This window comes from Seriola aureovittata, chromosome 15, assembly GCF_021018895.1.
Source record: "Seriola aureovittata isolate HTS-2021-v1 ecotype China chromosome 15, ASM2101889v1, whole genome shotgun sequence".
In the NCBI taxonomy this organism is placed as follows: Eukaryota; Metazoa; Chordata; class Actinopteri; order Carangiformes; family Carangidae; genus Seriola; species Seriola aureovittata.
The window spans coordinates 26,331,568-26,348,495 of NC_079378.1; the positions used below are offsets into that span (position 1 = coordinate 26,331,568).

The 16,928-nt window shown below is 45.0% G+C and overlaps 1 pseudogene; it reads left to right on the plus strand.

Annotated features, from left to right (window-relative positions):
• The first annotated feature begins 227 nt into the window (after positions 1 to 227).
• Positions 228 to 16,928, plus strand: part of LOC130182836 (receptor-type tyrosine-protein phosphatase F-like) — a 58,810-nt pseudogene continuing 42,109 nt past the window's right edge.

Here is a 16,928-nt window from a genome sequence, read left to right on the forward strand (position 1 = left end):
GATGGAGTTGGGCAGCCACTACTCTTTACAGGATTTTAGGATTTTCCAGGAAAAGAAGGTAGGAGATCAGTTGGTAGTTGCTGAGGTCATTGGGGTCCAGACCTGGCTTCTTGAGAATAGGAGTGAGAATTTTCAAGCTGGAAGGTACCAAACTAGATTCCAAGGAGAAGTTGATGATGTCCACCATGAGGGGGCACAGAGCAGGTGCCTTGACCAAAGCTGTGGGCATGGGGTCCAGAGAGCAGGAGAGGGAGAGCAGCAGGGGGAGCAATGCCCTGAAGCTGATGTGTGTGGAGGGCAAGTGCTAGAAGCTGCAGATGGATAGAGTCAACATTTTCCTGGAAGAAGTCCAGAAACTTATAGCGGAGGTCAGGGGCACTCGTAGGGTGGGGCTGGGGGGTGTGGGTCAAGGGGGCTAAGTAAGCCTCAAGGTGGACAGTGAGGCCACATATCTTATAGAGCTTCTCCAGTCTGCGGCCAGTGGTCTTCAAGTTATGAGGTTCTGTGGTGAACCAGGGGGTAGGGCGGGAGTCCAGGTTTTGAGGGGGGCAAGGGAGTCGAGGCTGCCAGATATGGCTGCATCGTAGTGGGCAACCTGTCCATCCACCAAGGTGTTGGGGGATCCAACCCACCGCCACAACCCTTGGAGTGAAGCTTCTGTATGTACACAAAGCCTGAGAGAGTGGCTTGATCAAGTGACATAAATTCCTGCTGATTTTGCCATGTCTCAGTTAAGTACATTTTCAGTGATGATGTCATGGGTGAGTAGTGATTTATTGTTAAGTGAGTGGGCATTCAGCAGCATGAATGTTGCACTGTAGACAATAGATACACATACACAATAGATGCTGGGGCAGGTGGTGAGGAGATAACAATACTGTCACAAACAAGAACTTACTAGAATTAAGAGATACCTATTTCTATATTTTTATTTTGGTAGTTTCCCTCTTGTGTCTTTACTTCCTCCTGGGTGATTACCTGCTTTTTCCCTGATGTGTGTCACCTGTGTTTTGTTATCCCCACAGTATTTATGCCCGGTTTGTCCCTTTTCACTTTGCCAGTTTGTTTCTTCCATAGTGAGTTACTTACCAGCGTTATCTTGATTGCTACTTTGAGAGAGACCTTTTTTTGTGACCCATTTCCTGAGACCTGCCTGTTCCCTGTCGGTACCTTTGCCTTGTCCTGCCTGCCTGTGTTTTCACCCTGCCCGCCTGACCACGTCTCTGCTTTTTCCCACTGGATCCATCGCCTGTCTCCATTGGGCTTGCCAGTCTGTTTTTGGAACGCTGTTGTTGGATTGTTATTGAGTTGTACAATAAACTGCCTGATTGTCAACTGCCTCTCGGATCGTGGTTTTGGGTTCTACCTTGTGTCCCGAGCCTGACACTTATCAGTTTTAATGACCCATGTTTATGTTATGTTAGATGCAAATGGAGAAGTACTGTGACAGTCATCAGTCTTGTGTAAAAGCTTTGTCTAACCTTAAATGATCCCTCTGGTTTATCACAACAGTAGGAAAGATAGATCATGAGATGGATGTTAGACCACCCAGGTGGAAGGAGGTTGAGGAGGTAGTCAGGCGTGCAAAGGCTTCTTCGGCCCTAGGGCCAAATGGAGTCCCCTACCGGGTTTATAAAAGCACACCTGATATCCTAAAGTTTTTGTGGAGGCAATTAAGAATAGTTTGGGAGAAACAGGTTATTCCCAGAGCATGGCGTAGGGCAGGAGGTGTTTTTATCCCAAAGGAGAAGGAATCCTCAGACCTGAGTCAGTTTCGAATGATCTCTCTCCTAACTGTAGAGGGGAAGATCTTCTTTAGCGTAGTCGCACGGAGATTAACTAGTTATTTAGAAAGGAATAGCTTAATTGATACTGCAGTACAGAAGGCAGGAATACCAGGGTTCGCAGGATGTTTAGAGCACACTAGCATGATTTGGCATCAGATTCAGGCAGCCAAGACAGAGAAAAGGGACTTGAATGTCATATTTTTGGATTTAACAAATGCGTTTGGTTCAGTGCCACATAGCCTTATTTGGGAGGCATTTGATTATTTTAAAGTTCTTGGAGTAGTGGTTAATTTAGTAAAATTGTATTTCCAAGATATTAGGCTGTGCTTAAGCACAGCAGGCTTCACAACAGGATGGCAGAGGCTAGAAATAGGCATTATGGCAGGGTGCACGATTTCTCCATTGGCATTCACAATGGCGATGGAGGTAATCATTAGAGCTTCTAAGTGGGTTGTAGGTGGAGAGAGGCGGCAGGATGGGATGCGCCTTACACCAATTAGGGCCTACATGGATGACATGACGTTGATAACTACAACGGTGCCATGTATGAAAAGAGTACTTGAGAGACTTAATAAAAACTTAAAGTGGGCTAGTATGAAAATCAAGCCTAGTAAGTCTAGAAGTATCTCAATAAGCAGAGGGAAGTTAAGTGATAGGAAGTTTGTAATAGATGAAGAGGAAATTCCAATAATTAGGGAAAAATCAGTAAAGAGTCTAGGTAGGTGGTACAAGGCAGACTTGAATGACGGAGAACAGGTAGTGCAGTTTCGGAAGGATGTTGCTGAGGGACTGGATAGAATAGATAAATCAGGGCTTCCAGGAAAGTTGAAACTGTGGTGTCTGCAGTTTGGGTTATTTCCCAGGCTGATGTGGCCACTGTCTGTATATAAGATTCCAATATCCACTGCAGAAAAAATGGAAAAATTAGTTAGCTTTTACATTAGGAAGTGGCTAGGTGTTCCTAGATGTTTAAGCACTGTATGGGAAAGGCATACTTCAGCTCCCAGTAACTAGTCTAGTGGAGGAGTTTAAATGTACCAAGGTTAGGAAAGAGCTCCTGTTATCTGGGAGCAAAGATGCGGTAGTTAGTAAGGTGGTTCCAAACCCAATCAAGGGGAGAAAGTGGAATCCAAGAATCGCAGTGCAGGAGGCAGAAGCAACGCTTAGGCATACAGAGATTGTGGGTAATGTCCAAATAGGCCGGGGAGGCTTGGGGCTTGGCCCAAGCAAACCGGTGTGGAGTAGAGCAGGTCCCAAGGAGAAGAGAAAGCTAGTCGTGGAGCAGGTTCGTAGACAGGAGGAATTATTAAGGGGTGCTAAGGCAGTGGCCCAGGCTAAGCAGGGACAGTGGGTGAATTGGGAAGGTGTAGACAAGAAAAAGCTTAGCTGGAAAGAACTCTGGAGCATGGAGGAAAGTAGTATTAGATTCTTGATAGGGGCAACTTATGATGTACTGCCAACTCCCCAGAACCTAAAACTCTGGGTAAATGGAGACTATGTTCATTGTGTTCAGGTACTGCAACTTTAAAGCACATTCTGTCAGGGTGTAAGGTTAGTCTGTCGCAAGGCAGGTATACGTGGCGACATAACCAAGTTCTAAAAAGCTTAGCTGCAGGAATTGAAGAGTTACGGAGGCAGGCAAATTTAGGAGGACCTAAAACAAAGAAAGTTGCAATCAAGTTTGTTCAAGAGGGAGAGAAAGTTGGTAAGACAACAAGAAGGCAAGGCAGCTTAGAAGGTGCTTGTGATTGGGAAATGCAGGTAGATTTAGGAGGAAAGCTTGTTGTTCCCCAGGAAATAGCCATTACAAAGCTAAGGCCTGATATAGTCTTGTGGTCTAGGAGTAGAATGAAAGTATATTTCATAGAGCTGACTGTTCCGTGGGAGGCCTTAGTTGAAAAGGCATATGAAAGGAAAAAGCTCAGGTATGCAGAGTTAGGGGCAGAAGCAGAGCAGCGAGGATGGAAAGTTAGGATTTGTCCAGTGGAAGTAGGATGTAGAGGATTTGTAGCAAGGTCTGTTGTCTCTTTGATAAGGGAGTTAGGAGCAAGTGGACAGAGTGTGAGGAAAATTGTAAAGGACATGTCAGATGAGGCAGCAAGATCCAGTCAGTGGATTTGGATGAGAAGGAGTAATGGTAGCTGGGGGGTTCACGTCGTCTGTTCATGTCTGTTATGTTGGTTAATAAACCTGTCTGCACCGTTCCCCAAGTTTTGGCTGCATTTGGGTCCTACTTACCACAAAACCCTTGACACTTTGAAAGAAAGTTGTTGGACAGATGTGGAGGAATATAAAAGTCACAGATTATGGATAGGATTGGCAACCATAAAATTACTTGGAAAAAAAGATAAATAAATAAAACAGAAAATAAGTATTTAAAGAAATAATGTGGGAAGTATATTTTACTGTCCCTTATTGTCTGTGTGGAGGTAAGCACAAAAAAAACCTTCTTCTACACATATCAATTTGTTCGGTCGTGTTATTTTCCATGCCTCTTTGTGATATGTCCATTCCAGACTCTCTTACTGTGTCATCCCTCTGGCAGCTCCTTGAGGCCGGTGCTAACAGCAGTGTGCAGAGAAAGAGGAGACAGAGCCAGGACTTCCTGCAGCCCTTCATCACTGCCAAACTGGAGGTTCTGCCTGAGATCTTCACTCTGGGTGATGAGAAGAAATACAATGGCTACTACAACAAACCCCTCCCTGGCCAGCAGCAGTATCGCTGCTTTGTCCTGGCTGACCTGATGGACGACGAAGCTGTGAGTGACCTCTATGTATTTACGAGGATATGAGCATGTGTAATACCTTTAATACACTTTAGAGCTGCAACCCCCCGCTAATGGTGTATGCACGTGTATAGTCCTTAGAATTCTTTAAGCAGAGGATGGTATGTCTTTGGCCAGTTGGTAGGCAGTCACAAGGCCTAGATGGTTTGTAGTTCTATCACTATAAACTGTATATTTATTAATCTAATATCACATAAACTATCATTTTCAATCATCTTAAATAATCTTTTGTGTGTTTCTTGAAAACACCCATTAAACATTCAACATTGCAGTAGGTGCTGATCAGAGCAATATAATGTTAAGGAAGAATTTTGGAGCATTCTTCCTTTATAGAATTGCCCAGTGAATTTTTTACGCCATACATAGTGCTGCATGTTTTTCCTAAAATCTTCAAACTTAGTTTCATCAGTCCACTAAACATCATTGTTATAATATAATAATAAATATTCTCATGACAGTTCATTAGCAGCCATGTGGGAAATAAGAACTGATGCAGAGAGCTGACCAAAATTTCTTACGTACCAGAGATTCATCTGCTCAGCCTGCAGTCAGATGATTTAAGGAATGCATAAAGTGTTGTGAATAGTGCTGTCAACGGTTGATCTAGCAGAAATGTTGATACAAAATCTTGCTTAATTCATACAACATCTTTACAACAGTACCTGTTAATCCACATGCTGATAGAGGGATGCAGGGAGTACTAAGGGTTTTTTGTTGTTTTCTCCATTATAATGTTTTTGTGCAATTGATCAGTGGTATCGTACCAATTATTTTAAGTCACATACTCCAACATTTTGATTACAGCTAGCTGCAATGTGAAAGAGAAGCAAAATTGAGCATTAGACTGGATTAAGCTTACAATTACAGTCTGCCATGTATGCAGCAGTGCAATGTCAGTAAAGTTGTGCTTGACTCCTTTTGCCATTTAATGAATCATAAAACTACACAATAGGATGACAAAATGGCTGTTCACTGTATGAGGATGGGTTTTCCTAAAACTATGTAAAAACTTGATTTCTATTCTGTGGGTCACATTCTTGCAGCTTCAGTGTGAGTTTGTTGTGAATAGCAATGTTTTTCCTCCCTTCTATCTGTGAAACAAAAGAGTCCCAGGCTCTCAGTGATACAAGTCATGTCCATGAGTCATCTGCAGGTTTATCTCTCAGGAAGTGAAGCCATTTTTTCCGTGGAGCATCAGGGCACCTTTATCTGGTCCATTAAGACACAAGCTACTGAAAATCCCATACAGGGTTCTTCTTTAAGGGGTTAGGTTTAGGGGGTTAGGGTTGCTTTCCTAACCTTTTCCTTTGAGAGCTTATCTAATAAGCCAAGTGTGTTAGCAATTATATAACCAACTTTTTAATAAACACATTAATCCTAGTAATGTACTTTCCACAACTGTGCCTTCTTCAACATCGCAAAAACATTATCTGACCAGTTTCAGTTAATATTTAAATTGATCAAAATAAAAGATGATGATGATGATGCAAATTTGTGATGCTGACTTCCAGCGTAGCAGTCAATGGAGTAAGACACACATTGAGCTCCTGCAGAATTAGCCCACCTTAAAGGTTTTTGGCACCTTTTCATCAGCGCTGTTTTGGCACAGTCAACGTAAGTTGATTGTGCCTGCTTGATTGATTTACTGCATACACTGCATCTGCGGTTAGCTCAACATGGTCATGCTAAGGATAATAGGTTCTCAGAGAGACTTACCTAGCTAGGAAACTTCCTCCATGTTGGTAGAGGCTACAATAGGTGAGGCTTCTCTCCTCATTCCTCAGAGAGATTGCACAAATCTTCAAAACCGAGTTGAAAACTGCTTTGGGGGATGACTTATTATCTACCAAACTGTGCTGCAGGCCATAAATAAAGTTGGCTAACAGCATAGCAACAATTAAACCTACTTTACAGGGCTAAAAGACAGTTCTGTCCACTTCTACAGTCTCTGTACACTTCTACAGACAACATCACAGTGTTCCATGGAACAGTGGCACTTCACTCTGCGCAAATTGTCAAACTTGAAAAAAAATAAAGACTTGGAGTCCCACTCACCACGCAATAATATTAGGATTGTGGGTATTCCCCAAGATGCCAGTCTCTACACTACTGCTGCAGTGGCCACCCTGCTCAAAGAGGCTTTCCAGCTTGAGACAGTAACCCAACTCGACGGAGCCCACCAAACTTCAGCCAAAGCCCAAATCGGGAGAACGTCCTCATGCAGTTATAGCCAGATTACATTACTACTCTGTGCTGACATTCTTCGGAAAGTGAGGGGATTGAGGGAGATGAAGATTCAAGACATAAATGTCTCCATATTTCTGGACCTCATGGCCAAAATAGCCCGTGAACTTGTAGCGTTCAATGATGTCCGACAGCAGCCCCAAGAGATCCCAGGTTTACACTTTGGTGTACTGCAGCATGCCATCTAATAGTTACATACAAAGGTGAGGAAAAGGAGTTTGTCAGACAAGGCCAAGGCATTTATCAACTCTCTTAAGGCAGATGGGGACTAAGATTGTATCTCTTGATAATTGAGGTGTTGATCAGATAACTTTGTTGACCATTTAGAATACACACAGGCAATATGGGACGATATAGTTTGTTACATGACACACTGAAAGTGTTTCCAAGTGGGTCAATTCTATAATTAATGGTTTACAAGCACAGTTTATCCTCTGTATATACAACACAACTAATTCCTGAGGCTGGTGATGTTTTTGTAAGATAATAACATGGTATTTTGGGATCATATCCTGTTTCTACACTTGGCTAATTTTATTTTATTTTATTTGATATACACACCTACTCTGGACAAGCCAGGTAACTTTCCTGATTTGAGCATCTTTATATTTAAAATACTAGGCTTGACAGTATAGGTATTTTTTTGTCAGTCTCTTCCCTAATGAAAGTAGCAGTGTTTACAAGGGGATCAACCCTCTAATTACTGTTGCAAATGTACAGTTGTTTCCTTTTTTTCTGTAAATATAATAAAACTGATATTGGGGATATTTCTGTTCTTTTAAGATAAACATGGTAATTTGAGACCAGGTCTTTTGACAATTGAAAAGTTGCCAATTTCAATACAAAATAACAAGTTAAGTAAGTTTTCAGATTTAGTATTTTGATATTGTTAAAAACTTGGCTTTTTTTTTTTGTTTGTTTTTGAAATGCCTTCATACTGACATAGCTTTATTACAATACATCCATCAATGCAATAAAGACTATGTTAGATTCTCATACAGATGGGCTGCAAATATTTTTCTTATTTCATTTCTAAAGCCAAAGCGGTAACAATTAAGATTAATAAAAGTGTCAAATTTTCCCAAAAACCGTTGTCGCGGATGAAAATGGCAGATACTTGATTATTGTAGGCCTGCTATTACAAAATGCAGGGGTGCTAGTGAATATATATATACACAGCAAAATTTGGATCATCCCCATTTTATAAATAATCTGTTTAAGGATTTGATCGAGTAGAGTGGGAATATCTTTTTTCAGTACTCAAAAGATTCGGATTTGGGGATAAATTTATATCTTGGATTTGCCTTCTCTATGCATCTACACAGGCTAACTGTTGCCATAGCATTGATAGGTTCACTTTAGAAAATAGGTGGAGAGCCCACCTAAGAAAGAAGGATTACTCAAGTAAGTATGAGTATGAGTGTTTTCAATTCGGACCCAGATCTGATCTCGCTTTTTTTCTTTTCTTCTGAAAGAATAAATTCTTTTGCATTGGACTCTGACCATCTCCAATGACTTTTTTTTTTCTTTTTTTTTTTTTGCTCCAGTAAAAGTGCAGTTTTGTTGAAGTTAAATGTTGCTGAAGAGGTCTAGTCTTAGACTCTAGCCTGGACCTGGACTTTTTTCTCCAACAGTAGCCAATGTTTGAAAACTTGATCGTATTACAGCCATGATGATAATCAGTACACCATCACTCCCTCTTGTATGATATTGCTTCATTTTAGGATGGAGATTCATTTAAACGTTACTGATTAATAATAATATTTTTAATATTAATATTTTCTTAATTTATGATAGCCAATGCCCAACACAATGGTGCCCATGTGTGAGGCAGAGCACTGCACCAACACTGAGAAACTCATCACCGACCTACACCTAGATGGCCAACTAATCCTGTGGATAATGGACTTTCTTACCAACTGTCACACCGTGGTGAGGTTGTCTTTTCCTGGGTTTGTTTTGTCAAGTAATTCTCCTCTCGTTTCAGGTCACTTGCCCTTCCTCATGTGTCTCAGTCTGATTGTCCTAAGTGTTTCCACCTGTCCCCTATTTCCCTCCATGTGTTTAAATAGTCTGTGTTCCCCTTGTCTTGTGCCAGAGTGTCTTCGTCCTGCACCCAAGCTTTTGTCCATGGCCATAGTAATCGCCAAAGTAAGCCATATGTACCTCGAGAAGAGTGATTTTTTGTTTGTAAATTTTTCCATAGCTAAAGTTCATAGCCCTTTGTTTTTCCTCGTTAAGAGTGATTTTTTTGTTTGTAAATTCTTGCCATAGTTTAGGTTCATAGCCCTTTTGTTTTTCCTCTTTAAGAGTGAATTTTTGTTTGTATTTCTTGCCTTAGCCTATTTCCATAGATCTTAGTATGAGTGATTTTTATTTCGTGTAGCCTAGTTATTAATTACTCTAGATGCTCCGCTTAGTAGCGTGAGTAGATTATTTTAGTTTATTTTTATTTAGTCAGATTTTTCCTCCGTACGGAGCGTTTTGTGTTAATCGGTTTGTTTCTTTTGATTAGAGCCTTTTTCCTCCTCCTGGAATGTTTGTTTGTTCCTCAGAATTCAGAGTTAGTGTCTAACCTTTTTTATAGCCATTTGTTTATCACACTGTCTGAGGTCTCCGGTGAATTCAATAAAAGCCTATTGTTTCATAAATCTCTGCATCTGAGTCCTACTTTGAGTCCTGGCCTGACAGTACACTCTGGCCAATATGGACTCAGCAGAGACTGGCGAGCTGACGGCCGCGCTGCATGCACAGGAGGCCCGACTCTCCCGCCAGGAGGAGTTTCAGGTGGTGATGGTCACGCAGTTGGGTCAACTTTCATCCCAAGTGCAGGATCTGCTCGGACACCTGCAGCAGACCCATAACCCACCCATTGTGCTGGAGCCTCCAGTCACGGCAGTTGCTCCTGTTCAGGCTGAACCCATTGCCGGAACAGGGATCAGGCTGGCACCCCTGGAGCGCTTCTCCAGGGAGCCAGGACTTTGTAAGGCATTCCTCATTTACCACAGACCGGTCCAAGATTGCGTTCATGGTGTCTCACCTGACCGGGAGAGCGAGAGCATGGGCCACAGCAGAGTGGGGGCGTGACTCCCCACTTTGCCACTCCAGTATTTCAAGCCACTCTACAGAGGACTTTTTATCCGGTGTCAACAGACAGGGAAAAGAGAATTGAGCGGGCTGATGCAGGGTAATAGCTCGGTATGTGACTACGCCATCTGCTTCCGCACCCTGGCAGCGGAGAGAGGATGGAACGCCACAGCTCTCTATGATGTGTTCCTGAAAGGACTGTCTGCTCCCATACAGGAGCTACTGGTGCCCTTGGACCTGCCTGCGGACCTGGACTCCCTCATCGCCCTAGCCATCCGGACAGATAACCGGATTCAGGAACTCCATCAGCATCGTGGAGGCCAACCATCGCCGGAGAGGTACCGACGACCGCTGGCGACAACGTCGCCTCAAGGAGGGCCGGTGCTTCTACTGCGGGGAACCTGGACATCTTGTGGCCGCCTGCCCAGTCAAGGCAGCTCGGGGGGGGGGGGGAGAGAGCCAGTTCTCAACCTCAGGTTCTCTTTCACACAGTTTGACCGCCATCAAGGTAACACACAACACCACAGTCACAGAAATGAACGTTTTAATTGACTCGGGGGCTGATGAGAGCTTAATGGACTGGGGGTTAGCCAAGAAGCTTGGGTTGAAAACTGAAGCTATCTCACAACTCATCATGGCAAGGGCCCTAAATGGGAACGCACTGTTCACGATCACATACGTCACTGAACCCATAGCCATTACCATAGATAACCACAGTGAATTGATGAACTTTTACCTGTTTAACTCACCTGGACGCACCCTGGTATTGGGACATCCATGGCTCACTCGCCACAACCCCCACATAGACTGGCCTACGGGCAAAATCTTGGGGTGGGGGGTGGTCTTTGAGAGAGAGTGTCTGCGGGACAAGACTCGGGGGAAGGTTACCACGGTCATAAATTCTGTTTCTGCTCACCCTGTTACAGACTCCCAGTACCCCAATTTGACTTCGGTACCCACCTGTTACCACCACTTCAAGGAGGTTTTTAATAAAGTCAAGGCCACGTAACTTCCACCACATCGACCATATGACTGCGCCATCGACCTCATCCCTGGATCCACCATTCCCAAGGGGCGGCTGTACTCGGGCTGTGTCAGGGTCCAAACGACATGCCATGAAAGACTACACTGAGTCGTCACTGAAGGCGGGGCTCATTCGTCCTTCTTCGTCACCTGCTAAGACCATGTATCGACTACAGCCCCCTCAATGACATTACTATCAAGAACCGCTACCCTTTGCCCCTCATGTCATCTGTGTTTGATCAACTCCAACAGGCCAAGATATTTACAAAATTAGATCAGGGAGGGGGACGAATGGAAAACGGGGTTCAACACCCCTAGCAGTCATTATGAATGCCTAGTTATGCCGTTCGGCCTCACTAATGCTCCTGCTGTCTTCCAGGCCATGATTAATGATGTGCTAAAGGACTTCCTTGACCACTTTGTGTATGTTTACCTTGATGACATTCTCATCTACTCACCTGACCTAGACACTCATAGAAAACACGTAGCAGCAGTACTACAAAGACTATTGAACCATAGACTTTGTGTCAAAGCCGAAAAGAGCGAGTTTCACGCCGATACCATCTCCTTCCTGGGCTTCATCGTAGCCCCTGGAAGGGTGCAGATGGATCCGGCTAAAGTTAGCGCTGTAGTCAAATCGCCCACACCTGATAGCCGCAAAAAAGTTCAGCAATGGGGCGTAGTGGTCTAAGCAGGCGCCCCATGTGTAGAGGCTACAGTCCTCGCTGCAGTCGGCCCCGGTTCGAGTCCCGCATCGGACGGCCCTTTACTGCATGTCATACCCCCTCTCTGCCTCCCCATTTCCTGTCTCTCTACTGTGTGCTATCAAATAAAGGCATAAAAGCCCAAAAAATATACTTAAAAAAAAAAAAGTTCAGCAATTCCTTGGTTTTGCTAACTTTTACAGGCGGTTCATCAGAGGCTTCAGCGCAATAGCGGCTCCTCTCCATGCACTCGCCTCCTCAAAGGTGCGTTTTCTCCTGGTCACCAGAGGCAGAGGCTGCCTTCCAGAATCTGAAGTCCCGCTTCACCACGGCGCTGATCCTCACCATGCCGGAATGCGTGGTAGAGGTGGATGCGTCCAATGAGGGGATTGGGGCTGTCCTCTCGCAGCGGTCAGAGCAGGATGGGAAGATGCATCCCTGAGCCTTCCTGTGACGGCAACTGTCCAGAGAACTACGATGTCGGCAACCGGGAGTTGTTGGCGGTTAAGGTGGCTCTGGAGGAGTGGAGACACTGGTTGGAGGGAGCTGAGCACCCGTTCATCGTCTGGACTGATCAGAAGAACCTGGAATACATACGCAAAGCCAAGAGACTCAATTCTCGCCAGGCCAGGTGGGCACTGTTTTTTAACCACTTCTCCTTTTCTCTTTCTTATAGGCCGGGGTCCCGAAACGTCAAGCCCGATGCCCTGTCACGTCTCTACGACCCTGAGCCTGTAGCCAAAGAACCAGAGCCTATCCTCCCACTGACCTGTGTGGTTGGAGCGGTATCTTGGCAGATAGAAAATGAGGTTAAGCAAGCTAATGGTGAAGCTCCGCCACCTAGTGGGTGCCCAGAGAATCGATTGTTTGTCCCTGTCGATCTGCGCCCACAGGTGATTCATTGGGCCCATTCTCACTGCTTTCCTGTCATCCGGGAGTTCGGCGGACGGGGTTTGCCATCTCTCTGAGGTTCTGGTGGCCGTCCATGGAATCGGAGGTCCGGAAGTACGTCGAGGCATGTTTGGTCTTTGCGAGGAACAAGATTTCCTCCGGGTCACGTATGGGGCTTCTGCAGCCACTGCCCATTCCCTCCAGACCGTGGGCTGACATATCAATGTGTAGCAGGTGTGCTGTTCCTTGCCCCTCCTGGTGCAGCGCTGTGGTTTTTGTCCCACTGATTGCTGGGCAGTGCCACACCTTTTAAATACAGGTCTGCTTCCATCCGCCTCTCCCTCTCTCTTCTCTTCCGGGGCCATTCGTCCACTGTGGTGGTGTGGTTTGGTGTGACCGGTGCAGGTGTGGAGGAGCCATTGTGGTGTGGCTGTGAACACACCGGAGCGCTGTCTGGCGTGTTGGCCATCGTGGCGCACGCTTGTTCTGCAGTGTACAGGTGCCGGATTACTGTCACTGTGGGGACCGGGCTGCCCCGCTGGAAGCCCCTTGCGAGGGTTTGTGCATCCTCATGTTTGGATCAGGCAGAAGTCGGGGAGTAACTCCGCTGCTTGGCCTGCTGTGACGCTGCGCTGGTGAGGTCGATTTGGAAACTGATTCATCGCCACGGCTCGCTGGACGGCGTTGCTGTTTTGGCTCTATTGGTCTACATGGTTTTACTATTTGTTTTATTGTTTGTTTGATTTTACTAGTATTTGGTTCCACTGTCTACTTACCGCTGTGTCGATGCGGCTGTTGTAGCAGTCTTTGCCGCTGTTTTTGTTTATTGGTTTATACAAGTATTTAGTTATTTTGAACATTGATTTAATTTCATTTGATTTCTTTTGTATTGTTGTTTGTGTTCTATTTGATATTTAATTCTTTTTGTTTTGTTAAGATGATTATTCAATTGAGTACCGTTTTATTGAGTTTGATTTCTTTTGTAGATTGTTAATTGCCTGTTAGTTAGATTATTTTGTTATTTACTTTATTACTTATTATTGTTTTGTTTGTGTGCGTGTGTGTAGTGGTAAAGTGCATTGGTTTTGGGCCGCCGAGGTAACCCAGCACTGTCCATTCCCCCTTCTCTTATGGCCCTGTGTCTAACATTATGTGAGTAGACAGCATCCATGGAACATTCTTTTAGTAATCATTGTTGAATAAAGTTTGTATTATGAACATCGTCTTTGCCCCGTGGTGATTACCAACTTGCGTAGCTTTTAGCTTTTGTTTATAAATATTGTTGTTATTTCCTGGGGTGCAATTCCCCAGGTGGCGTTGTTCGGCAACAAACTCATCCTATGACCGCCACTCTTGCCACATATGGACTTCGTCACGGGGCTCCCGGTCTCTCAAGGTAACACTACAGTCCTCACTGTGGTGGATAGATTTTCGAAAATGGTCAGATTTATTGCCCTGTCAAAACTGCCTTCAGCCAAGGAAACAGCTGAAATCATGATTGACCATGTTTTTAGGATTCACGGTTTTCCCAAGGACATCGTCTCGGACCGGGGGCCCTAGTTCATGTCACGGTTCTGGAGTTTTGCCGGCTCATCGGAGCCAAGGCCAGTCTGACCTCGGGCTACCACCCGGAGGCTCACGGCCAGACCGAACACCTTAATCAGCTGCTGGAAACCGGCCTCTGTTGTCTAGTGTCCCAGAACTCCTCGACATGGAGCAAACACCGGGTCTGGGTCGAGTACGCCCACAACTCTCTGCCCACGTCTGCCACAGGTTTTTCGCCCTTCAAGTGTGGTTATGGTTATGAACCTCCTGTGTTCGCTGCCCAGGAGCCCGAAGTCACGGTCCCATCTGCCGCTGCCGAGGCATCTGGGCTGCTGCACGGCAGGTGCTTATCCGCCAAGGGGACCGGACCAAGAAAGTGGCGGACCGCACCTGCCTACCAGCCGGGTCAAAGGGTGTGGCTCTCTGCCAAGAATCTTCACCTCCGGGTCCCCTCCAAGAAACTGGCACCGTGATTTGGGTCCCTTCCCCATTACCAAGGTCATCGGTCCTGCAGCTGTCCGTCTCCACCTGCCTCGCCCCCACCTTCCATGTCAGTCAGGTCAAGCCGGCCAAGGAGAGTCCCTTGGTTCCGTCCTTCCCGACCCCTCCTCCTCCTGAGGTGATAGACGGGGGTCCTGTCTACAAGGTTAAACGGCTGCTGGCTGTTCGCTACAGGGGCCGGGGCAAACAGTACCTGGTGGACTGGGAGGGGTACGGCCTGGAGGAGAGACAGTGGATCCCGTCACGGTTCATCGTGGACCGTAGTCTCATTAATGACTTCGACCGCGACCATCGTCTGGTAGCCGGTCCTATGAGGGGGGGTTCTGTCACACCGTGGTGAGGTTGTCTTGTCCTGGGTTTGTTTTGTTCTGTCATTTCCTGTTTTATTTTGAAAAGTAATTCTCCTCTCGTTTCAGGTCACTTGCCCTTCCTCATGTGTCTCAGTCTGATTGCCCTAAGTGTTTCCACCTGTCCCCTATTTCCATCCATGTGTTTAAATAGTCTGTGTTCCCCTTGTCTTGTGCCAGAGTGTCTTCGTCCTCGACCTGCACCAGAGCCTTTGTCCATGCCCACAGCCATAGTAATCGCCAAAGTAAGCTGTATGTACCTCGAGAAGAGTGATTTTTTTATTTGTAAATTTTTCCATAGCTAAAGTTCATAGCCCTTTGTTTTCCCTCGTTAAGAGTGATTTTTTTGTTTGTAAATTCTTGCCATAGTTTAGGTTCATAGCCCTTTTGTTTTTCCTCTTTAAGAGTGAATTTTTGTTTGTATTTTCTTGCCTCGAGGGAAAACAAAGGGCTATGAACTTTAGCTATGGAAAAATTTACAAATAGATCTATGGATCTATTTCCATAGATCTTAGTCTATCCTCGGTATGAGTGATTTTTATTTTGTGTGGCCAAGTTATTAATTACTCTAGAATCCCACTTAGTAGCGTGAGTAGATTATTTTGGTTTATTTTTTTTTAGTCAGATTTTTCCTCCGTACAGAGCGTTTTGTGTTAATCGGTTTGTTTCTTTTGATTAGAGCCTTCTTCCTCCTCCTGAAGTTTTTTTTGATCCTCAGAATTCAGAGTTAGTGTCTAGCCTTTTTTATAGCCATTTGTTTATCACACTGTCTGAGGTCTCCGGTGAATTCAATAAAAGCCTATTGTTTCATAAATCTCTGCATCTGAGTCCTACTTTGAGTCCCGGCCTGACAGTACACTCTGGCCAGTATGGACTCAGCAGAGACTGGCCAGCTGACGGCCGCGCTGCACGCACAGGAGGCCCGACTCTCCCGCCAGGAGGAGTTTCAGGTGGCGATGGTCACACAGTTGGGTTAACTTTCATCCCAAGTGCAGGATCTGCTCGGACACCTGCAGCAGACCCATAACCCACCCATTGTGCCGGAGCCTCCAGTCACGGCAGTTGACGGCAATCTCTGCATCTGAGTCCTGCTTTGAGTGCCGGCCTGACACCAACAGGTCACAGAGTGCTGGTCAACAATACCTTCTCAAACCTCTTACACACCTCAACTGGCTCCTCACTCGGGATGTGTCCTTTCACTTCTGCTCTTCATCCTCTACACTGATGACTACGGCTAGGCTGAAAATTGATTCTGTGATTAAAATCGATCTTCATTTGAATACTCCGATATCGATTCATAAAACATGAGATAGATCTTTTAATATATTTCTTCTTTTCTCTCTACTGTGGATGTGTGAGTCTGTCACAACGAGATCTGGTGTAGTGCTGCTGGAGGGTGCCCTTGTGCCCTTTTTGCCACACCCAATACCAACATCCATATCAAATATTGACATATATGCGAGTTTCGATGTATGTGCAGTTTTGTGAGTTTTTGACCACTCCTAGCATCTCAAAAACACTCTCAGTAATTAGGGGGTGCTGTAGAGCCAACATGCCCAATTGCAATATCAAATCAAACTACTCACTAGTACTAACGTATGCAAAGTTTTTGTGAGTTAATATGCATCCTAAAGACCTCAAAAACATGTTCATAAAATGAAAATTTCGAAAGATTTGAAAAATAAGCATTAAGTCCTTTGATAGGACCAATTATCTCACTGAAGGGACCATTCTGGCCCTGGCACCCTTGGCGCTCGGGCCCTAATAAATAATAAATGTTCCCTTAAGATACGATGAAAAACTAACAATTCTTTTTTTTTTTTTATATATATATATTCTTTTGGGGGGCTTTTTATGCCTTTATTTGACAGTATAGTGGAGAGAGACAGGAAACGGGGAGGCAGAGAGAGGGGGAATGACATGCAGCGAAAGGCCATCCGATGCGGGATTCGAAACCGGGGCCAACTGCAGCGAGGACTGTAGCCTCTACACATGGGGCACCTGCTTAGACCAC